The sequence below is a fragment of the Lithobates pipiens genome, unplaced genomic scaffold (assembly GCF_037356315.1).
Source record: "Lithobates pipiens isolate NorthernLeopardFrog02 unplaced genomic scaffold, aLitPip1_a1.2 Scaffold_19, whole genome shotgun sequence".
Taxonomy (NCBI): Eukaryota; Metazoa; Chordata; class Amphibia; order Anura; family Ranidae; genus Lithobates; species Lithobates pipiens.
In genome coordinates this window covers 541,642,241-541,667,074 of record NW_027507764.1, presented here as the reverse complement: position 1 = coordinate 541,667,074, position 24,834 = coordinate 541,642,241, and the positions used below count along the sequence as shown (strand labels likewise).

Genomic DNA, 24,834 nt, shown 5'->3' with positions numbered 1-24,834 from the left:
GAATGTGTGGGGTGGATGATCGGATAGAATGTGTGGAGGGGATGATCGGATAGAATGTGTGGAGGGGATGATCGGATACAATGTGTGGAGGGGATGATCGGATACAATGTGTGGAGGGGATGATCGGATAGAATGTGTGGAGGGGATGATCGGATACAATGTGTGGAGGGGATGATCGGATAGAATGTGTGGAGGGGATGATCGGATAGAATGTGTGGAGGGGATGATCGGATACAATGTGTGGAGGGGATGATCGGATAGAATGTGTGGAGGGGATGATCGGATACAATGTGTGGAGGGGATGATCGGATAGAATGTGTGGAGGGGATGATCGGATAGAATGTGTGGAGGGGATGATCGGATACAATGTGTGGAGGGGATGATCGGATAGAATGTGTGGAGGGGATGATCGGATAGAATGTGTGGAGGGGATGATCGGATAGAATGTGTGGAGGGGATGATCGGATACAATGTGTGGAGGGGATGATCGGATACAATGTGTGGAGGGGATGATCGGATACAATGTGTGGAGGGGATGATCGGATAGAATGTGTGGAGGGGATGATCGGATACAATGTGTGGAAGGGATGATCGGATACAATGTGTGGAGGGGATGATCGGATGCAATGATCGGATAGAAAGTTTGTGTGTGAGTGGCACACAGGTTGCATGGAGTAGACGGTGTGTATGGTGGAGGGGGGTGGGGGTGTCTGTGAGCAGCGTGCTCTCCCCTCCTCCTCCTCCTCCTCCTCCTCCTGTGTCTGTAGAAGGGTTGTGCTCCTTTAAGCCGTGCGGAGGGGGCGGCGCCTGTCCCTGGTTAAGGCTCCTTTGATATTAATAGTGTTTGGTGTGTTGGATCTGACGTAATGCTCGCAGACTGAGGTCCTGACAAGCGATAACATTTGCTGATAAAGAGCTGATCTGTCTGGGATCTGGTATTGTCGGGATCCAGGGATCTCCTATTAGATCTCCCCCCCAGATCTCTCCTTCTCCCCCCCTCCTCCTCCTCTCCTCCTCCCAGAGCCCCCCACTCCTTGTTCCTGTCTCTGCACTCAGACACACACAGTGGGGGGAACAGGAAACCTCCCCCCCCCCAATAATCACATCAACTCTGCAACCTACAAGGAAGCGGTACATGGATCACCCCGGAGCCCCTCCATCCTCCACACTGATCAGCAGCCGGCTACTACACATCAATCAACAGGTAAGGGGGGGGGGGGGGGTCACTGTGTGACTGCATGTCTGCTCTGTGTCTGCACTGGGGGCCCTTCATCTGCAGGGACTGTCCTGGAAGGGGCCCCTCATCTGTGCACTGTCCCGGCTACTGCAGATTTATTATCCACTTACTTGCCCCTGGAAGTGATCTTCATCTGCAGGGACTGGAGCAGAGTTTTTGAAGATTGCTGTCCCTGGAAGTGTCCCCTGATCTGCAGGGACCGTCCCTCAATACATCCAGGGTCCCTCATGTCACTGCAAGGGCCCCCTGATCTCCAGGGACTGTCCCTCAATACATCCAGGGTCCCCCATGTCCCTGGAAGTGTCCCCTGATCTGCAGGGACTGTCCCTTAATACATCCAGGGTCCCTCATGTCACTGCAAGGGCCCCCTGATCTCCAGGGACTGTCCCGGCTACTGCAGATTTATTATTCACTTTTATTGTCCCTGGTCTGTAGGAACGGTCCTAGATTTGTTTTATTTCTCAAGAAGTGTCCCCTGATCTGCAGGGACTGTCCTGAAAGGGGCCCCTGATCCGTTGAGACTGTCCTGCAACATCTACATGGTCCCCCATGTCACTGGAAGGGGCACCTTGACCTCTAGAGACTGTCCCACAACATCTCCATGGTCCCTCATGTCACCAGAAGGTGCCCCTGATCTCAAGAGACTGTCCCACAACATCTCCATGGCCCCACATGTCACCGGAATGGGCCCCTGATCTGCAGGGACTGTCCGACAACATGTCCATGGTCCCCCATGTCACTGAAAGGAGCCCCCCTGATCTCTAGAGACGGTCTCGGCTACTGCAGATTTATTATTGACTTTATTGCCCCTGGAAGTGATCTTTGCTCTCCAGAGACTGTCCCAGATTTTTTTGTGCCTGGTCCTTGTTGTCCCTGAATGTGTCCCCTGATCTGCAGGGACCGGGGACTATCCCTCAATACATCCACGGCCCCTCATGTCACTGGAAGGGGCCCCCCTGATCTCTAGAGACTGTCCCGACTACTGCAGATTTATTATTCACTTTTATTGTCCCTGGTCTGAAGGAACAGTCCTAGTGTCCCCTGATCTGCAGGGACTGTCCCACAACATATCCATGGTCCCCCATGTCACTGGAAGGGGCCCCCTGATCTCTAGAGACTGTCCTGGCTATTGCAGATGTATTATTGACTTTATTGCCCCTAGAAGTGATCTTGATCTACAGGGACTGTCCCAAATTTTTTTCCCTGGTCCTTGTTGTCACTGGAAGTGGTCCCTGAATTGTAGAGAGCGACCCGACTACTGCAGATTTATTTTTTATTTTCCCTGGTCTGTAGACACAGTCCTTTTTTTTTTTTTACTTTTTTTTTAAAGATTGCTGTCTCAAAAAGTGTCCCCTGACCTGCAGGGACTGGCCCGGCTACTGCAGATTTATTATTGACTTTTTTGTCCCTGGTCGGTAGGAACAGTCCTAGTTTTTTTTCTTTAAAGATTGCTGTCTCAAAAAGTGTCTCCTGACCTGCATGGACTGTCCCACAACATGTCCATGGTCCCCCATGTCACTGAAAGCGGCCCCCAATCTCTAGAGAATGGCCCGGCTACTGCAGAATTATTATTGACTTTATTACCCCTGGAAGCGATCTTTGATCTCCAGAGATTGTCCCAGATTTTGTCCCTGGTCCTTGTTGTCACTGGAAGTGGTCCCTGAATTGTAGAGAACGGCCCGACTACTGCAGATTTATTATTGGCTTTATTGTTCCCGATTTATAGGAACAGTCCCCAATTTTTGTAAGATTGCTGTCCCTGAAAGTGTCTCTTCTTCTCCAAATTGTGTCCCTGGACTTGATTTCACTAGAAGTGTCCCCTGATCTCCAGGGACTGTCCCTCAGTACATCCATGGCCCTCATGTCACTGGAAGGGGCCCCTGATCTATAGAGACTGGCCCGGCTACTGCAGAAATATTATTGACTTTATTGTCCCTGGGCTATGGGGACAGTCCTAGTTTTTTTTGAAGATTGCTGTCCCAAAAAGTGTCCCCTGATCTGCATGGACTGTCCTACAAGATGTCCATGGTCCTCATTGTCACTGGAAGTGGTCCCAGGTCTCTAGAGATTGGCCCGGCTACTGCAGAATTATTATTGACTTTATTATCTCTGGTCTGTAGGAACAGTCCTAGCTTTTTTGAAGATTGCTGTGCCCAAAAAGTGTCCTTTGATCTACAGGGACCAGGGATTGCCCCTTAATTCATCTATCTACCCTCATGTAACTGTGCCTAAAAGTGTCCCTTGGTCTGCAGGGACTGTCTCAGGTTTTTTCCCTGGACCTCATTTTCACAAGAAGTGGTCCCTGATCTGTAGAGACTGCCCCGGTTACTGCAGAGTTATTATCAACTTTATTGCCCCTGGAAGCGATTTTGATCTGCAGGGACTGTCCCTCAGTACATCCATGGACCCTCATGTCACTGTAAGGGGCCCCTGATCTCTAGAGACTGTCCCAGATTCTGTCCCAGCACCTTGTTGTCACTTGAAGTGGTCCCTGATCTGTAGAGACTGGCCTGGCTACTGCAGATTTATTATTTACATTATTGTCCCTGATCTGTGGGGACGGTCCCAGCTTTTTTGAAGTTTGCTGTCCCTTAAAGTGCTCTGACCTCCAGGGACTGCTCCAGATCTGTACAGTCAGGCCTGGTTTTAGCATTTTTCATCCCTGGACTATATTGTCCCTGGAAGCGATCTTGATATTTAGAGACTGTCCCAACTCTTTTGAAGACTGCTGTCCCTAAAAGTGGTCCTTGATCTCCAGGCACTATCCCAGATTTGTGTAGATATGGTCCCCGAAAGTGAAAAGGTACTGCAGATTTCATCCTTGGACTTTACCGTCCCTGGAAGCGATCTTGACATTTAGAGAAAGTCCCAGATTGTTTATGAAGATTGCTGTCCCTAAAAGTGTCCCGTGATCTACAGGGACTGGAAGGGACCTTTGATCTGTAGACATGGGCCCGACTTCTGCAGACTTATTTACTTCATTGTCCAAGGAAGTGATGTTGGTCTGGAGGAACAGTCCCAGCTCTTTTATTTTTGAAGAGGAAAGTGGCTCTAGATTTGAAGGGATTGTCCCAAACTTTGTCCCTGGACCTTGTTGACCCTAAAAGTGATCCTTTGCAGGGACTGTCCTGGCTTCTGCAGATTTATTATTTACTTAATTGTCCCTGGAAGTGATCTCAATCTGGAGGAACAGTCCCAGCTTTTTTGAAGACTGCTGTCCCTAAAAGTGGCTCTTGATTTGCAGAGACAGTCCCAGATTGTGTCCCTGAACCTTGGAAGTGACCGTGATCTGCAGATTTCACACCTGAACTTTATTGTCCCTAGAAGTGATCTTGATCTTCAGCAACAGTACCAGGTTTTGTCCCTGGACCCTTTTTCCCTCTAAAAAAGTGACCCTGATTTGCAGGAACTGTGCTAGATTCTGTGGATTTACTTACTTGTCCCTAGAAGTGATCTTGAGCAACAGTCCCAAGTTTACCCCCTAGACCTGATTGTCCCTAAAGGTGGCCCTGCCATGCAGGGACTGTCCCTCCCGCCTTCTGTGAATGTATTTACTTTATTGTCCCTAGAAGTGATCTTGAGCTATAGCAACAGTCATAAGATTTTGTCCCTGGACCTCGTTGTCCCTAAAAGTAGCCCTGCTTCTAAATATATTTACTTTATTGTCCCTGGAAGTGAGCCTGATCTGCAGGGACTTTTTTTTTTGAAGACTGCTGACCCTGGAAGTGACTCTGATCTTCAGGGACTGTCCCAACATCTGTAGATTTCCTCTCTTGATATTATTGTCCCTGGAACTGTTCTTGATCTCCAGAGCTTGGCTTTTTTTTTTTTAAAGATCACTGTCCCTAGAAGTGATTGTGATCTGCAGGGATAGTCCCAGTTGTTGCAGATTATTGTCCCTGGACCTGTTCCTTTTAGCAGTTTAATGAAATATATTGTTGGACACTGTTGCATGCAGTTATTACAATCTTGTTAAATAAAAGAAAAAACAAAACAAAAAAATAAAACAAACAGATTTTTAACAACAAATGAAAAATATTGTTGTTACATTGTTTATGTTAAAAATAATAATAATAATAATAATAATAAATAAAGAAAAGAAGGTTTAAAATAATAATAATAATAATAATAATAATAATAATAAATAAAGAAAAGAAGGTTTAAAATAATAATAATAATAATAAAAAAAAAATCTGAATATTAAATCTGGCGCAATGAGATGCTTCGGGACGGCGTCGTAATTAACTAGCCTTCAGCAGCAAAGTGCCCCTGGAAACTCTTTTTCATATGGTCTTGACTGTGATAAACGTGGGGGATCTGAACCCAAACAAGTGCCTTTTTTTCCCCCCTCAATGCACCAAGGGAGAGAGGAGGGTGAAACATCCCCTCTCACGTTTCACGTGCATGGGAGAATTTTTTTTTTTTTTTTTTTTCATGGTGGGTCAAAAAGCACGAGACTTGAAAATTGGCTACTTCAGTCTCCAGTAGCCCTGGCTCTTTCTCCTGTTGTCCTGGTCCAATCTGTTTGAAGCCCTGTCTGCACCACGAGGGTCAAGTTCACACACAGGAAGAGATAATAGGAAAGGGAACTTATTGTTTTCGGCTTTTTTTTTTTTTTTTGTTGTTTGTTGTTGCTTGGTTAGAGTAACTTCCAGGTCATATTTTTTTTTTCTCCTTAAGGGAGCAGCTCACTGCTTTACCATGAGAAGAATCGTAGTATGGATGTGATTTTTATTTTTTTTATTTTTTTTACATTTTAACATTTTTTTTCTTTGTAATTTTTACAAAACAAAATTGATGAACTTGTTGCCGGAAAGGTTTTGTTGTTATACGTTTGTGGTGATCATGGGATTTAAGGTGACCAAAGGACAACGATCATGAGTAGTAAGTTTGACAAACTTTTTATTTACTGATGCTGGGGGAGGGGGCTTGCTGTGTTTTTTTTTTTTAATATTTATTATTATATTTTGTTTTTCTCCCAATTAATAAATTATATTAAAATTAAAGTTAATATTAAAGTTCAAAAATACTTGTTACTTTGTTTTTTGATTTTTAAGTGTTTTTTCTTTTTTTTTGTTTTGTTTTGATTGGCCAGGCTATAATGTTTGGGATCATAGGTGCTTGTGACTGTGTTTTTTTTTTTACTTTTTTTGTGTTTTTTTTTATTTTTTAAATGATTGGCCGGGCTATGAAGTTTGGGATCATAAAGTCCTTGTGATTTCTTATTTTTTGTTTGTTTGTTTTTTTTATCTTGTTTTGGTGCTTTTTTTTAAATGATTGGCCAGGCTATGATGTTTGGGATCATAGGTGCTTGTAACTTTGTTTGTTTTGTTTTTCTTGCTTTATTTTTTATTTTTTAATTTTTTAAATGATTGTCCGGGCTATGAAGTTTGGGATCATAAGTGCTTGTGACTTCTTTTTTTTGGTTTCTTTTTTTTGATTGGCCAGGCTATGATGCTTGGGATCATAGGTGCTTGTGACTTTGTTGTTTTTTTTTTAGTTTTTTTGTGTTTTTTTAATTTTTAAATGATTGGCCTGGCTATGAAGTTTGGAATCATAGGTGCTTGTGACTTCTTTTTTTTTTTGTTTGTTTTTTTTGTCTTGTTTTGGTGTTTTTTATTTTTATTTTTTAAATGATTAGTCAGGCTATAAAGTTTGGGATCATAAGTGCTCGCGACTTTGTTTTCTTTTTTTGTTTTTGTTTTTTTGTGCTTTTCAATTTTTTAAAATTATTGTCCAGACTATGAAGTTTGGGATCATAAGTGCTTGTGACTTGTTATTTTTTTTAGACTTTTAAAAAAAAAAAAAAAAAATGAATGGCCAGGCTATGACCTTTGGGATCATAAGTACTTGTGACTTTATTTAGATTTTTTTTATTTGGTTGTTTTTTTTTTTTTTTGATTTTTTAAAATGATTGTGAAAGTTTGGGATCAGAAGTGCCTGTGACTTTAACCCCATACACACTATCAGATTTTCTGATGACTTTTGTCTTCAGATTTACCAAAACCATGTAGTGCAAGGCCTTGCCTGATTGCATACAAATTGCAACTCCTAAGGTTTGACCTCATATTATATGGTTTTGGTAAATCTGATGGAAAAAATCAGCAGTAAATCTGATAGTGTGTATGGAGCTTTTGTTTTTGTTTTTTTGGGGTTTTGTTTTTTTAATCTTTTTAAATGATTGACCAGACTATGAAGTTTGGAATCAGAAGCACTCTTGACTTTGTTTTTGTTTTTTGGGGTGCTTTTTAAAATCTTTTTAACTGATTGCCCAGATTACGAAGTTTGGAACCAAAAGTGCTTGTGACTTCTGTTATTTTTTATAATTTTATTTTTTTATTTTTTAAATGATTGGCTAGGCACTGACGTTTGTGAGTTTGTAAGTGCTTGTGACTATACACACACACTATATATATATAGATAGATAGATATAGATCTCTCTCTCTCTCTCTCTCTCTCTATATATATGTATATATATATATACATATATGTGTGTATATATATATATATATATATATGTGAGGTATGTAGATAGATATAGATCTCTCTATATATATGTATATGTGTGTGTGTGTGTGTATAGTCACAAGCACTTATGTTCTCAAATGTCAGTGCCTATCCATATTCATCTAAAAAATAAAAAAATGTAATTATAAAAAATAACAGAATTCGCAAGCACTTAAGGTCCCAAACTTCGTAGTCTGGGCTATATCTATCTATCTATATATATATATATATATATATATATATATATATATATATATATCTATATATATATATATATATATATATATATATATATATATATATATATATATAAAATATAATTATAATTTTTTGTTGGTGCCTTTTTTTTTTTTTTTTTACATGAATGGCCAGGCTGTGAAGTTTGGGATCATAAATGCTTGTGACTTGTTTTTTTTTAATTTTATTTTATTTTTTGTAATAGCTTTTAGTTTTTTTGAATGAAAGGCCAAGCTACAACATTCATTCATGTATTTGAGGTTATATGTTATATTTTTTCGGTTTTATTTTTTGTTTGATCTGGGTGGGTTTTTTTTTTTTCTTGCTCTCATGCAGCCTGGAAGAATTTGCCTTTCTGCACACGATTTGAAATGAGTCATTACTCTCTATTCTTAATCCCTTTTATTCTTTTTATGCTGATAATGGAGGAGACATTGAAAAGGGTTCTGAATTAACAGATCGCCAGAATGAATGCTCTGTACCTCTGGGTACGTGTGCTTTATCTTTTTTTTTTGTTTTGTTTTTTGTTTTTATCTGTGATGTAACATAATCGAGTGTGTTGGTAAAGTAAATATTATATTGAAATGAGTGATTAGGCCTTGGTGTAGTTTGTGTTCCTGTGTGAGATTGTTAGGAGTAAATACACAGCTCCTTTTTTTCTCTGCTGAGTGTTTGAACAGTTGCAAAGTGTTGAAAAGTTAGTGGCTTGTTACTCCTTGGTAAAGATGAAGCTGTGCTGCAAAGAGAGAGAAAAAAAAAAAAAAATACTTGATGCTAATCAGGACCCAAAACGTCTAATCGCAGCCTGGAAATGTATTTTTAAATCTTAAGTAAATATACTGCGCAGTAAGGAGTTGAGGTCAGAGAGATGCAAGGGAGCATTCCATTGGGGACCTGTATGGAAACTATAAATATAAGTAAATCACAGTGGCGGTCTTTATTTCATCAGGCGCAGATATATTCAAACAAAAATAGAAGGAAACTCTTAATCACTCCTGGTCTTTCTCCCATTAACACTATCTTTTATTTGAGAAAACTTGTGAAAAATATAAAATATGTAACAATAAAAAAAAAAAATATATATAGATGAAATGCTGCGTAAACTGACAGCGCTATATAAGTACCTGTAATTAATAAATAAAAGTTTTAAAGGTTATACAATATATAACAATTTTTTTTTTATATATATATATATATAGATGAAGCGCTGCGTAAACTGACAGCGTTCTATAAGTACCTGTAATAAATAAATAAAAGCATTAAAGGGTATAACATATATAACAATATAAAAAAAAGTTTAATATATAGATGAAGCACTGCATAGGTTGACAGCACTATATAAGTACCTATAATAAATAAATAAAAGCATTAAAGGGTATAACATATATAACAATAAAAAAAAAAAAAAAAAAAAGGTTAATATACAGATGAGGTACTGCATAGGTTGACAGCACTATATAAGTACCTATAATAAATAAATAAAAGTTTTAAATGTTATATAATATATAACAGTTAAAAATAAAAATTAATATATAGGCGTAGCGCTGCATAAATTGACAGCGCCATATAAGTACCTGCAATAAATAGATACAAGTTTTAAAGGGTATAAAATATATCACCATTAAAAAAAGTTAATATATAGGTGAAGTCCTGCGTAGATTGACAGCGCTATAAAAGTACCTGTAATAAATAAATACATCATGAAAGTTTTAAAGGGTATAAAATATATAACAATAACAAAAAAGGTTAAAATATAGGTAAAGCGCTGCGTAAATTGACAGCGCTATATAAGTACATGAAAGAAATAAAAGCTTTAAAGGGTATGCTATGGGGGGTTATTTACTTAAGTGCACTTGGAAGTGCAGTCGCTCTAAATCTAAGGGGTAGATCTGAAATGAGGGGAAGCTCTGCTGATTTTATTATCCAATCACGTGCAAGCTAAAATGCTGTTTTTTTTAATTTACCTTGCATGTCCCCCTCGGATCTACAGCGACTTTACTTCCAAGTTCACTTTCAGTGCAATTTCAAGTGCACTTTGCACTTGTAGTGCAAAGTGGATTTGCCTTTCGTAAATAACCCCCAATTTATTAAAATAAAAAAAAAGTTAAAATATATACGTGAAGCGCTGTGCAAGTCAGCAGCGTTGTACAAGTACCTGTCATAAATAAATAAAAGTTTTCAAGGGTATAACATATATAACAATAAAAAAAAAGTTAATATACAGGTAATGCGTTGTCTAAATTACTAAATATATATATATATATATATATATATATATATATATATATATATATATATAGTACCTGTAATAAATAAAAAAATAAAAGTTGTAAAGGGTTTAAAATATATAACAATAAAAAAAAATTACTATAAATTGACAGTGCTTTACAAGTACCTGTAATAAATCAATCAATCAATCAATCAATCAATCAATCAAAGTATTAATGGGTTAAAGATTTTTAAATTGTAAGCTCTAATGAGGATTCCTCTTGTACCAAATTGTAATGTAGCTGTAATGTCTGCCCTCATGTTGTAAAGCGCTGCGCAAACTGTTGGCACTATATAAAACCTGCATAATAATAATAAAGAGAAAAGGTGGCACTTAGATAAAAATGTTATGTGGGGAAAAAAATTGCGAAGAAAAAAAACTTGAAAAAAAAATATTTTCTTTTTATATTTTTTTATTTTGGAAGACATTAGGAAGAATAGACATTAGGACATTAGGAAGAATTCCTTGCATCTACACTGGTGAGCAATGTGCACCGTATACATGTAATAATAATTTGGGTCGTCATCTGAAGCTCTGTAGCCACTGACAATGACACGACTGTCTGGAAATGATACCAGACTTTTTTGATTTTGTTTAAAGTGGTTGACTTTTTTTTTTTTTTACTTTCTGACGTGGCTAATACAAACACAGGCTTCTGAGCTTATCTTAGTAACCCCCAACACACCCCACCCCCCCCCCCCCCCCCCCACACACACACTTTCATTCATTTGGCTTACCTTGGCCTTGAGGTCTGCAGTTTCCGAGGCCTAGACTGGCATCTGATATGTTAAAACTACAACCTGGAGGTCTGAGACATCAGCCAGGCCTGTGTTTTTTAATTTTGCATGAAAGAAGGAAAAATAAATAAATAAATCAAAAAAAAATAATAATAATAAAAAAAAAAATCGGGGCTACTAGAGGTTTAGTAAATTGGTGAACATGTGTTTATTCACGTGCGTGGAAAACACGGAACTACCCAAGTGCCATGCTGACTGCCCTTATATTAAAAGCAAACATGTACGGATTGGTAGTAAAAATACCGTTCCCGACTCCGGGATGTATTTTGATTAAGATATTCTGCACAGACATAAAATAGTCCATTCATTCAATCAACTGACAACTTTCCAATAGCTGTTTGCCTTTGCCTAATTTACTTTCCACAGGACAACTATTGTGGTAGTCTGGATTCGTTTTTTGGCAGCCGAGGACAACTGTAAACCCAGACGTTTCTGTCCCAAATATTACACCTAACAAGTCAAATTGGAGTTTATAACACTAGACAGATACTTTAACATGGAGCACATTACATTTTCCATATGCCGCTCCGCAGGGCTCCCGTCTGATAGTCCGTGTGTTTCTGTTCAGCCCCCCCCCCTTTTTTTTTTTTTTTTAGAAGGGGGGGGGGCTCAGTTTCCTTCAGGCAGGAACAGGTTAAACGATTTCATATTTACGCTTCTATTTCGAATCGTAAGAATCTTTAAACGTGTGACTCTTGGCTCGAAGACACGTTTCAAAGGTAGAATCCGCACACCGAATTTCTCCTAGACTGTCTTGACCACAGAAGGGGGAAAAAAAAAAGTTGTTTAAACAAGCACTTGCATTGTCTGTTTACTCCGGAGTAGTAACATAGGTATCCTAAAAAAAAAAAAAAAAAATTACTCGTAGTGAACGTAAGTGTGACATTCACGACCCAGTAAATACTGTAAGTGCTTTAGTGATTTTTCTTATGAAATTTGGATTACCCAGGAATGTGTTGAATAAAATTTTGCGATCGTACCAAATATCAGTATTGGCTGGGCTCAGTACTGGTGAAAATATTAAAAAATGGTTCCAGTTTGTCTAATACTTATGAATTCATAGCCTTCACTCTTAAATATACACTAATATTAGTGGCCCATGGTGGAAGGTTTTTTATTTTATTTTTTTTCTAGTTCATGGACCCTAAAAAGAGTAAAGTTTTTCCAAAACAGTTGGTTCGTCTTTTTTTCTTTTTTTTTTTAAATAATGTATCAGTGTTTTTTTTCTAGTTTATAGACCCTTACAAAGAGCAAAGTTTTTCCAAAACAGTTTAGTCTTTCTTTAGAAAAATAATGGATCAAAGTTTTTTTTTTTTTTTCTATTTTATGGACCCTTACAAAGAGCAAAGTTTTTCCAAAACAGTTGATTCGTCTTTTTTTTTTTTTTTTTTTGAAAAAATGATGGATTAAAGTTTTTTTTTTTTTTTTCTAGTTTATGGACCCTTACAAAGAGCAATGTTTTTCCAAAACAGCTGATTCATCTTTTTTTTTAGAAAAAAGAATGGATTAAAGTTTTGTTTTTTTCTAGTTTATAGACCCTTACAAAGAGCAAAGTTTTTCCAAAACAGTTGATTCGTCTTTTTTTTTTTTTTTTTTAGAAAAATAATGAATTAAAGTTTTTTTTTCTAGTTTATGGACCCTTATGCCCTGTACACATGGTCAGACTTTCTGACAACAAAATACATCAGATTTTTTCTCACGGATTTTGGCCCAAACTTGTCTAGCATACACGCGGTCGCACACAGTTGTCGGAAAATCCGATCGTTCTGAACAGGGTGACGTAGAACACGTACGACAGGACTATAAACGGGCCAGTAGATTTTGTCTCTTAGCTTATTCTGAGCATGAGTGGCACTTTGTCCATCGGAATTGTCTACACACGATTGGAATTTAAATGGTCGGATTTTGTTGTCGGAAAATTTTAGATCCAGATCTCAAACTTTGTGTGTCGGAAATTCTGACGGAAAATGTCCGAAGGAGCCCACACACGATCGGATTTTCCAAAAACACGATCCAATCTCACATTTTCCATCGGAAAGTCCAACCATGTGTACAGGGCATAAAAAGAGCAACGTTTTTTCCAAAACAGTTGATTAGTCTTTTTTTTAGAAAAATAATGGCTCAAAGTTTTTCCAAAACAGTTGATTCAGCTTTTTTTTTTTTAGAAAAAAATATGGATTAAAGTTTTTTTTTCTAGTTTATGAACCCTAGAAAGAGCAAAGGTTTTCCAAAACAGTCAATAAGTATTTAATTTTTTTTGATTGGAATTATGGACTTTTAGCCACAACCAGTGATAGTGTGTGTTCTGGGGTTATAAAAAATAAAATAAAATAAATAACTTTAATATATTTCATCATTTTTTATTAATGGGAAAAATAATAATAATGGGAGTACATAATTACCTTTGACTGCCCTCGAGTGTCACTGTATTATCAAGCTATTCTAGATCAGGCTTTTCCAGTACTCGTGGAACAGCTGTCAAGGGGTATGTCTACTTTTTAAACTATGTCTAAAGGCTTTTTTTGTGCATTTATAATAAAAATTATATAAAAAATGATAGTCAAATAAAATGTCTCAATAACTATATTATCAAGCTACTCTAGATCAGGCTTTTCCAGTACTAGGGGAACAGCTGTCAAGGGGTATGCCTACTTTTTTAACTACATACTACTAATTTTCTATAAAAAATAAATAAATAACTTTAATATCTTTCATCATTTCTTATTAATAGAAAAATAAATAATGAGTGTACCTTTGATGTTAGGTTTATATCAGCCCTCAAGTTCTAAGTGTCACTGTATTATCAAGCTATTCTAGATCAGTCTTTTGCAGTGCTAGTGGAACAGCTGTCAATGGGGTATGTCTACTTTTTAAACTACATACTCCAATTAAAAAAAAAAAAGTAAAAAAATAAATAAATAACTATAATATCTTTCATGATTTCGTATTAATATAAAAAAAAAATCATGGCTGTAAATAATTACCTTTGACGTTATGTTTACATCAGCACTCAAATGTCACTGTATTATCAAGCTATTCAGGATCAGGCTTTTCCAGTACTAGTGGAAAAGCTGACAAGAGGTATGTCTACTTTTTAAACTACATCTAAAAGTTTTTTGTGCATTCTTTAAAAAAAAAAAAAAAAAAAAAAAATATATATATATATATATATATATATATATCTATATATATAGCATAAATACATTTATAGTCAAAACAATGCCTCAAAAACGATATCATCAAGTTATTCTAGATCAGGCTTTTGCAGACCATGAACAAAGGTTCTTCTAGTGGTTCAGCTGTCAGTGGGTATGTCCACCTTTTAAAACTATGTCTAAAAGATTTTTTGTTCATTAAAAAACAAAAAAAACAAAAACAAAGGATTATAGCAGAGATACATTTATAGTCAGATATTATGCCTCAAAAACGATATTATCAAGCTATTGCAGATCAGGCTTTTCCAGTGGAACAGCTGGCAAAGGGTGAGTCAACTTTTTAAACTACGTCTAAAAGTTTTTTGTGCGTTCTTTAAAAACAAAACAAAAAACAAAGCAAAAAAAAAAAAAAAAAAAAGCTCTAGCAGAGGTACTTTTATAGTAAAATATTATGCCTCAAAAACGATATTATCAAGCTATTCTAGATCAGGCTTTTCCAGACTGTGGCACAGGTTCTCCTAGTGGAACAGCTGTCAAGGGACTACGTCTGCCTTTTAAACTAGTTTTCTAAGACCCCATACACACTACAGGCATACCCCACTTTTAAGTACACAATGGGGTTTATTTACTAAAGCTGGAAAGTGCAAAATCAGGGTCACTTCTGCATAGAAAGCAATGAGCTTCTAACCCCAGCTTGTTCAATTAAGCTTTGGTAATAAAACCTGGAAGCTCATTGGCTTCTATATAGTAGTGATCCTGATTTTGCACTTTCCAGCTTTAGTAAATAAACCCCATTGTGTACTTAAAAGTGGGGTATGCCTGTATACAACTTTTGTTGTGTGATATCCTTTAGATTTACCAAAACCATGTAGTGCAAGGGCCTGCCTGGTTGCATACAACTAGAAACTCTTAAGGTTTGACCTCATATTATATGGTTTTGGGAAAAATATTCAGAAAATTGTATAGTGTGTATTCTTTTTTTTTTTAAAGGGATTATATTTGAGAAACATTTATAGTCAAAATAATATGCCTCAAAAACTATATTAAAACTATATTATCATATAACTATACCTGTTATATTATATTATCATATAACTATAACTATTCTAGATCAGGTATTTCCAAATCATGACACAGATTTTACTAGTTGTACAGCTGCCAGGGGTTATGTCTACTTTTTAAACTACATCTAAATATTATAATTTTTTTGTTTTGTTTTGTTAATTTAAAAAAAGAAAAAAGGATAATAGCAGCTATTCTAGATCAGGCTTTGCTAGACCATGACCCAGGTTCTCCTAGTGGAACAGCTGTCAAGGGGTATGTCTACCTTTTAAACTATGTCTTAAAGTTTTTTTTTTTTGTTTATTAAAAAAAAATATATATATAAAAGATTATAGCAGAGATACATGTATAGTCCAATAGTATACCCCAAAAACTATTTTATCAAGCTATTCTAGAACCGGTATTTCCAGACTGTGACACGTGTGTTCTGCTCGTCGAACAGCTGTCAAGGGGTACGTCTACTTTTAAACTATGTCTTAAAGTTTTTTTTTGTTAAAAAAAATAAAAATAAAAAGATTATAGCATAGATACGTATATAGTCCAATAGTATACCCCAAAAACAATTTTATCAAGCTATTCTAGAACCGGTATTTCCAGACTGTGACACGTGTGTTCTGCTCATCGAGCAGCTGTCAAGGGCTACATCTACTTTTAAACTATGTCTTAAAGTTATTTTTTGTTAAAAAAAATATGAAAAAAAATAAAAAAGATTATAGCATAGATACATATATAGTCCAATAGTATACCCCAAAAACTATTTTATCAAGCTATTCTAGAACCGGTATTTCCAGACTGACACGTGTGTTCTGCTCGTGGAGCAGCTGTCAAGGGGTACGTCTACCTAAGTAACTATGTCTAAAAGCTGGTTCACTCATTCTTTTAAAAAAGTTTATAACAGAAATACATTTATAGTCGAATATTATGCCCCAAATACGATATTATTAAGCTATTCTAGGTCAGGCTTTTACAGCTCGCCGCACAGGTTCTTCTATTAGAAGGGGTATGTCTACCTTATAAACTTCATCTATTCTTTAAAAACAAATAGATTTAGAGATACATTTATAGTCCAAATAATGTGTTTCCAAAACTGTGGCTACTATAAGTTTACATTGCGTTGGTGGGGGGGGGGGGGCAGCTGCAATATAAATGCCACACTCTGAGGGGTATTTGGGAATCTATAGTTTATATAAGGGGAGCAAAAATGTATACAGTTTATAAATGCTGCTGAAGATATAAATATTTGCAGTCATGTATATTTATCCTGCTCGGTCAATAATCCGTAGCCCTTGCTAAATGTACCTGTTGTTGTGTCATCTCCCCCCTTGGTGTTACTACTGACAGGCATCTACTGTATTTGCCACCTGTGGAACTGTTTATAAACCCGTGAATGAACTTTGTAGCGGTGGTGGGAGTTCGGTATACTGTTACTTGGAGCGCATCACTCGGAGGAAAGTTATTTTTATAACTACTGCAAGTAATGGATGAGTTCCTCAAAGTGTATTGTCCTGCGTGTAGTTTTGTATGTTTAGGTTCCGCTAGGTGTAATATATTATGCTGTGTTACTGTTTTCACTATTACGGCAAAGCTTTGAGTGAATTTAGTAATGGCTCCTACAAGACTTATTCAACCTGGCAGTGCGAAGGGTTGTAATCTGATGCAACCAGTAAGGTGTAAGTTCAAATACAAACAGTGTCCATCCAAAAAGTGTCAATCAGTGTACACTCAGTAAGGTGTAGGCTCAGATCCAAAAAGTCTCATCCAGTTCTGATTGGTTCTTGCTTATTACTCTTTACCTTCTTCAATAAGTCTCATGAAGGTAAGGACACTGGGGTTGGTCTACTAAAGCTGGAGAGTGAATAGTTACATAGTTAGTCAGGTTGAAAAAAAGACACAAGTCCATCTAGTTCAACCATAAAAATAAATACAAAATAATATCATACAATCCCATATACCCAATCCTATACCCACAGTTGATCCAGAGGAAGGCAAAAAACCCCAGGAAAGCATGATCCAATTTGCTACAGAAGGGGAAGAAATTCCTTCCTGACCCCCGAGAGGTAATCAGATTTTCCTTGGATCAACTTAACCTATAAATGTTAGTACCTGGTTATATTCTGTACATTTAGGAAATAATCCAGGCCTTTATTTAAAGCGGAGTTCTGCTTAAAAAATAAAATAAAATAAAAGTTAGCAGCTATAAATACTGCAGCTTCTGACTTTTAATAATCGGACACTTTCCTGTTCAGGGTCCAGCGATGCGGGCGCACGAAGCCTCGCTCGTTTCCCCCTCCTCTCTGTGACATCGGCATTGTAACTGTGGGTGCCTGGCTGTGGCTTCACAGCCAGGCACCCACTGCGCATGTGTGACACACGCTGCGCCGTGACTGGCTGGGCAATCATCTGGGACCTGTGACATGTCCCAGATGATTGCTGAGAGGGAGGGGGAAAAGGTGATCTCCCTTCCGGGTGCCGTGGTGTGCCGGGGGGAAGTGGGAGCTGGGACCCTCTGAAAAGAGGATTTTGCCCCCCCTCCAAAAAATTGCATGCCAAATGTGGCATGTCAGGGGGGTCACCTTCCTTCAAGTGGAAGTTCCATTTTTGGGTGGAACTGCACTTTAAGCAATCTACTGAGCTGGCCAGAACCACCTCTGGAGGGAGTCTATTCCACATTTTCACAGCTCTTACTGTGAAGAAACCTTTCCATATTTGGAGATGAAATCTCTTTTCCTCTAGACGTAAAGAGTTTCCCCTTCTCCTCTGTGATGGTTCACTATATGGACCCCTTATATATTTGTACACGTTGATCATACCCCCCCATCTCCTCTTCTCAAAAATCTGGTGCAGCTCTGCATAGAAGCCAATCAGCTTCCAGGATTTTTTGTGAAAGCTTCATTGAACAAGCTGAAGTTAGAAGCTGATTGGCTACCATGTACAGATTTTGCACTCATCAGTTTTAGTAAATAAACCCTGCTGAGTTGTCTTTCTACTCACTTACATAAACCTAGATAATGTTTAGTGTAAGAAGCAATGACGTGCGTTAACGTAAAGCGGTAGTAAACCACTGTGTGCTTTTTTTTTTATTTCTAAAACCTGCAAGTTAAAGCCATAATGTGCTAGTATGCATTGCATACTAGTACATTATGTGAAACTTACCTTAGAATGAAGTCCTTCCAGTGGCTAGCTGGAAGGGCTTTCATCGTCACCAATCTTCCTTTCGGGTTCGCAGACTTTGGCTGTGTGAGTGGTCGGCGCCACAATGACATCACTCCCACGCATGCATGAATGCGGCAGCCGCTGTTTACGGCACAGGACTCTGAAGGAATGACCTGGGTGGCTGTTTCTTCAGAGCGCATTCGCCGGTGATGTAACTGGCAGCATTTACAGTAAATATCTCCTAAGTGGCACATAGGAGATATTTACAGTACCTATAGGTAAGCCTTATTATAGGCTTATCCATAGGTACATAGGTACAAATTTATGCGTGGGAGTTTACTCCCACTTTAAACTTCAGTTAATATCAATTTAGTGTAATCAATGATAAAAAAAAAAAGTTTGGCCAAAAAAAAAGTTGGTCACAGCACTCTACTTGTATTTTGCGTATTAGGTAATCAGTGCGAAAAAAAAAAAAGGATTAATTTACTAAAACCGGAGAGAGTGAAAAATCTGGTGCAGCTGTGCATGGCAGCCAATCAGCGTCTCACTTCAGCTTTGACAAAAACCCTGGAAGCTGATTGGTTTCTATGCATGGCTGCATCAGATTTTGCACTTTTCAATTTTAGTATATCAACCCCAAGTGTTGGCCAAAAAAATAAATAAATGTTGGTCAAAGCACTTTACTTGTATTTTGCATATTACAGGTACAACTATATACCCCTTTTAATAAGATATATATATATATATATATATATATATATATATATATATATATTAGGTATATATAAAAAATTCATAAAATGTGCTTTTTTTAATAAAAAAAAATTTCTTTTACTTTTTGGGAACATCTTTTATTTTTTTAAAGAACGGTATTGATACGTTCTTACATGCAAGGACTGTATTACGCTGATAGACTCATGCTGTATAATTACACAGGGCATGTGAGTTAAAGCGTTGCACGAATCGCATTAATATCCGTGTCAGAACAATCAATGATTTACTGTCTGTCGTGTATTAGGAAAGAAATCTGGATTCAAATTTTTCTTATTTTTTTTTTTAACTATTATATGCATTTTTTTTCTGTCATTTAATAACTGCCTGGAGAGAAGGTGTAGAAGTCGACTGAGTCATCGTTCTTAGTACAGCGATGCCTCTATAGTTGACGTAAAGCACAATGTACAATATAAAGAACTCAAGCTTAAGTTATTTAAAAAAAAAAAAAATCTGTCCTATGTTTTATGAAATATTCTAACTTTTACTATATTGGCAAGTAAGGATTAGAAACGGAAATATAATCATGAGGCAACTGACGTAAAGGATGTATACCAGTGACGTGACACAGTAGTTTTAGTTTGACTAAATTAAGTTCTTCTTTGACAGGTTTGTCTTAGTTGTTTATCCCCCCCCTCCCCCCCCCGCCTACTACTGATTATTGGTTAATATAAGCTGTACTCCAAATTTAATATAGCTTGTGATCCACCCTTGCAGTAATTTCAGAACAAGACCTTGAACTGTCTACAGTTCTTGAATAAGTACAACAAAAATGGGCACCTTGCCTGTATATTGTTGATAAGCCTCAGGTTTATTATTTTGCTTCCTGCCTTTAAAATATTTTTTTTAAAAAAAAGCCATCATGTTTAACTTAGGAAACATTATATATATATATATATATATATATATATATATATATATACACACACTATATATATATATATATATACACACACACTATATATATATATATATATATATATATATATATATATATATATATAGATAGATAGATAGATAGATAGATAGATAGATAGATATATCTATATAGATATCTATCTATATATATATATATATATATATATATATATACTTTATTTTGTTGTATGCTTCTCTGCAGCTAGTATATATATATATATATATATATATATATATACTTTATTTTGTTGTATGCTTCTCTGCAGCTAGTATATATATATATATATATATATATATATATATATATATATGTGTATGTGTATTTTGATGATTTCTTTATAATAAAAAAAAAAAACATAGTATGTTTGGCTTGTGTGTTACAATGGCTTTGTGCTTGTAGAGAGCCACACGCCACATTTATTTCTGTGACACCCCATGGTTGCGTATTTCGCTGTTGTAAAACACTTTTTTTATTTAATAGTATACAGAAGTAAAATGTTGATGACATTTTTGTGAAATGGGAGCTGATCAAAACCTGCGCCTGTCCCTTCAAATTGTAAAAATAGCGATGGCTTTAATTACATAGAGAGGTGTTTTTGGTTACCAGAGATAGTCTAAATACAAGATGCTATTGATGGTGATGGCACCACTAATGGGTAACTTGGGTTACTGTTACCTTAATACTTGACCACCCATGACATGAATGTTTTGGTGTACAACTTTAAAGTACACAAGTACAAATAGCAAATTTGTGATGTTTAGACTAAAACATTTTCAACATTTATCTTACAGGCATTCCTTTCAAGAAAAGACTTTGTTAGATGATGCATATAGGTTGAGATAGTTGATATCATATGTAAAAAATTGCATCAGCTTTTTGAAGCCTATACTAATATCTATATCTATATATTAATATTTTATATATAAAACATTGTTTTAAAGTATAACTACTTATATCCCCAAACAGAACCTGTTTATAGAAAGTAGTTTGTTAAAGTATGCATGAAGCCTGATATCCATTTGCCTAGGAGAAGCTTTTCTAAGGGTTTAGAGGCTAAAATGGTATTCTAAACTGCCAACTGGGAGACACTATCAAACAATGCTGACTGTTGCCAGTTTTTCATCCCTCCAGGTTAGGCACTCCACCCATTGCGATGCCCCACCCTGTGTGGATGACTATAATTCAATAGTGCTCAGTTTATACTAGTATCCCTCTGTATGGTCTGAGCCAAAATACCTATTCGATTTCTATAATCTAAGGATCTTATCCAAGAACAAAGTTTATCGTACATCAAGGCTTCCCTCAAATATGCTAGGTTAGGAAACCCAGGAATATTTTCTCTTGTAAATGACATGATGCAATATAATCTTACTTATGTGATGGAAAGTAATGAAACCATACCCCTCAAGCACCAGGAGGTTTAGTGGCGATAAAAGACAGACGTATTATTATGTGCTATTATTCTATTAGTTGTCTTTTCAACATTTTTACATATCTGTTGCTATGATATCAGTACACTGGTATTAAGATTGCTAAACAGAAAACTTGACTAACAAGCTTTGATATTCCAGAAAAGTATTTAGTTCCGACAGAATTCTTGGTATGAATTTATCAAATGAAGATGGCTTTCTGAACTTTTTAGTTCTACAATGAGTACATAGACTTTGACCACAAAGCAGTTATGTTAAAAATCTGGGCACGTGATAATATGTGTTGGTTAAAAATTCTTTTAAAAAGGAAATGAAAAGTTTTTTGGGGAATCACCCTTCTCTGACAAACGGGGCTCCATTCAAGTAAACTTGACTTTCTTTAAATTAAATTATAGTTAGCCATTATACAGTTTTACCATTTGGTGGGTCTTGAGAAGGTAGGCATTTTGGCTGGTAATCAAAAAATGTATTCTAAAAATTAGGCAAAAAATTAAAAATAATAGCTTGCCTTGAGTAATATTTCCTCACACAAACAAGTGGGGGTGTAATTTTATAAATGATGCACATTTTAGGGCTATGTTTTACATTAATTTTAATATCTTTGAGGTTTCTAAAGCAGATAACTTTAAAAGTTCAAGTGGCAAACTTTATAAACTAACCATAATTAACACATTGTTTTAATAAAGGTGCATGATAGTATGTTGGACTTGCTTCCTATACAGTGATGCCTTTATGCTTTTATGTGTTAGTTTGTGCAATTTTCCTTTTTTGTTTGAGCCATGAGGCGGCTAGGACTCCGAGCCTCTTGATTCAGCTCAGGTCTTGGTCAACAATAAAATTGCCACCTTGTAAAATAGCTACATTCAGATGTCTAAAAATGATACAAGACTAAATGTTATTACTGCAAATCACAAAGTGACGTATATGTAGGCCGATGATGATGATATTGGTCACCTATCAAGCAGGTGTTATAGTACTAATATTTAATTAAAAATGTTCAAGACAACCCAATTATTTTGGGGGTTTATATCCTGATTTTTTCCTTCGGCTTTCCTCTGCTGTCATTAATTCAGGGGATTGTTTGTGACCCGTTTGTGCTCTGTAATGGCATAAAAGAAATTTTCTGGACTTGAAACAACATGTTAGGCACTCAAAACTTTACTATTGTAGAAACCACTTGCTTATAATATAGAGCATTTAATAAAGGCTTCATACACGTTTAATTATGTCTGTTGTTAGTCTTCCTAGTGCGTCACCTAATTAACCTAACCGTGTATGAAGCTCCAAGACTTTGACACAAGAGTTTTCAGCGTGACCGTCAGTTGTCCAGTGCCACCAACCTCATTTTTTTTTTAAAGACTTCACTTAGGATGCTATGAATATATTCTTGGAAAATATTTTAAGTACTAGTTTCTTAATGTTTTTATTATTTCCAAAAATATCTTTATAGCTTTATCCATGTGGCTTCTTTTGTTGGCCGAAGTGACGTTCATGGAGCATTTTTGTGTGTTTGTCCGTAATCAGCAGTTACTTTGTAGTGCAAACGACAATGAAGTTGTGCCTGGTGACTAATTTGTTCTTATAATTATAGTTTGTGGTTGTAATTGGACCATCCGTGTGTATAATGTACCGTTTCTTCGTTTTTCCTTTCATCAGGAAGCAGCTTGGTAATGAAATTCATATTGTGCCCAAATCAAAGTAAAATAATACTTCATAGTATATACTTTTAATTAGACTTGTGTATTTAGATTAAATCATGGATTGGTAATATTTAAATGTAGCTTTTTAAAGAGGCCTACTTACACAAAGAATTGGCAGAGTAATGCAGCGTCACAACTTATTTTTTATTTTTTTTACTTTGGTGGTTTTCAGGGGGACTTTGCTAGCCATTTTGGAGAGTGAACCTTTGTTTTGCCCAAAGCAAGTTCACTTATATCAGACCTCCCCTAGATGCATATAATTTCCTCCCACACTCTACTGTTGCATAGAAAAAAAGATAAAAAGCCATATACAAGCTTAAAGTTTCTCCTACTTGAAGCTTACACATGGCTAATGACCCACTCTCCACCCCTGATGTGACAGCTTAAGTGTCCGATGAGAGCTCACTTAGGCTTCCAGTGCTGCGTCGCATGAGGAAAGACCTTGAGTCATATGCTCCCCATACCTGGAAGCACCCGGTATCTCTCTTAACTTCCAAACACTGAAGGAATTGGCAGACAAATGGTGGGAAGATAGGTATTAGCAATTACTTGGGCAAAGCACAGTTTCACTTAAAGTCCAGTTGTAGCTTCTTTTTAATAACTAGGTGAATCCAAGGTGCTGAAAATGGAGATTTTAAACATTTTTGTTTTGTTTTTTTAAGCACTTTCTCAAGTGGCATGCTGAGGATTCAGACTGCTCTGCATAAGTAGGGGTCCAAATCTCCAGCAGTCCAACCTGGCCTTTGGACAAGGCTCTTAATAGACAACGCTTTCTAAGGAGCATGAGCATTATTCACAGCAGCAATGTACAGGAGCTGCATTGGAATCCTAGAGATCCGGACCACTCTAGCATAGCAACAGGCAAAAGGAGATTGGGAAGAAGTTGGGGCACTTGTACATCCCAAAAAAAATAAAATAAAAGAATCCTATAAAATATTCATTTATTCAGCACCTTTACTTCATCCAATGATTAAAAATAAGCTTTCATTGGGCATTAAAGCTAAGATCTGTAGCACTCGTTAAAGTTGAAAATGGATTACGAACCTGTAAACACTGTGTGGGTGGCAAACGACTAACTGAACAGCTTGGTAATGATTACCATAGGTGAACGGTAGTGAAGTTGAGGTTATGAAATGCAGCTTTGTCTATGGGGTTTATTTACTAAAGGCAAGTACACTTGGAAGTGCAGTCGCTGTAGATCTGAGAGGAAGATCTGAAATGAGGGGAAGCTCTGCTGATTTTATCATCCAATCATGTACAAGCTAAAATTCTGTTTTTTATTTTCCTTTCATGTCCCCCTCAGATCTACAGCAAGTGCACCTGTTGTGGAAAGTGGATTTGCCTTTAGTAAAGAACCCCCTATGTGTTGCTCCCCTGTCTCTTACATTGAGGGAAATATGGAGGCTGCCATTTTCTGATGGCTATCACAGTTTAGCATTCTACTCTCAATAAAAAAAAAAGTTGCAGGTGCACTTTGAGTGACTTTATTAATTAAATTCCAAAATTAACAGACGCCTTCCACTGATACCTTTCACTCCCAATAGAGCATAACCGTCACTCTACAATTAAAACAAAATATTAACAAAGTTATATTGAG

At 36.7% G+C, this 24,834-nt stretch overlaps 1 protein-coding gene across 3 annotated transcripts in view; it reads left to right on the top strand.

The window, feature by feature from the left end:
- Window positions 1-825: 825 nt before the first annotated feature.
- The window catches only part of TRPS1 (transcriptional repressor GATA binding 1), a 399,923-nt gene continuing 375,914 nt past the window's right edge, over window positions 826-24,834 (top strand). For 2 of the 3 annotated variants that reach the window (XM_077493239.1, XM_077493238.1), the window contains exon 1: window positions 826-1,204. The gene's annotated coding sequence lies outside the window, so the exon portion shown is untranslated. The remainder of the gene's footprint in view (window positions 1,205-24,834) is intronic. The other variant, XM_077493240.1, reaches the window with a different exon arrangement.